The sequence below is a fragment of the Penaeus monodon genome, chromosome 34, assembly GCF_015228065.2.
Source record: "Penaeus monodon isolate SGIC_2016 chromosome 34, NSTDA_Pmon_1, whole genome shotgun sequence".
Lineage (NCBI taxonomy): Eukaryota > Metazoa > Arthropoda > Malacostraca > Decapoda > Penaeidae > Penaeus > Penaeus monodon.
The window spans coordinates 3,467,245-3,467,534 of NC_051419.1; the positions used below are offsets into that span (position 1 = coordinate 3,467,245).

At 34.8% G+C, this 290-nt stretch overlaps 1 protein-coding gene across 1 annotated transcript in view; it reads right to left on the reverse strand.

Annotated features, from left to right (window-relative positions):
* LOC119594905 (ADAMTS-like protein 4) overlaps positions 1-290 on the reverse strand; it is a gene marked incomplete at its 3' end in the record, with an annotated part of 55,185 nt that overhangs the window by 1,110 nt on the left and 53,785 nt on the right.

Sequence of the window (290 nt, forward strand, 5' to 3'; positions counted from 1 at the left end):
AAGGATGAGGGTCCCCCATGTTTCCATAAGGACGGTATTCTGTACAAAAGGTTTAAGAAATAAATGAGGGTTTTTGCACATTCTTTCTACAATAAAGTATTTCTAACTATGCATATACATATGTCTGCGAGATTTGCAGCCGATTTCTATTTTCTCTATTTTTCAGGGAAATGCGGCTTCTTATTGCTTTTGTCTGCGTGTGTTTTTTTGTTGTTGTTTGCATTCATAGTTTCCCTAAGTGGCAAGAGTAAATACATTTATATGCATACGTTCCGTTAAACAAAAATAGT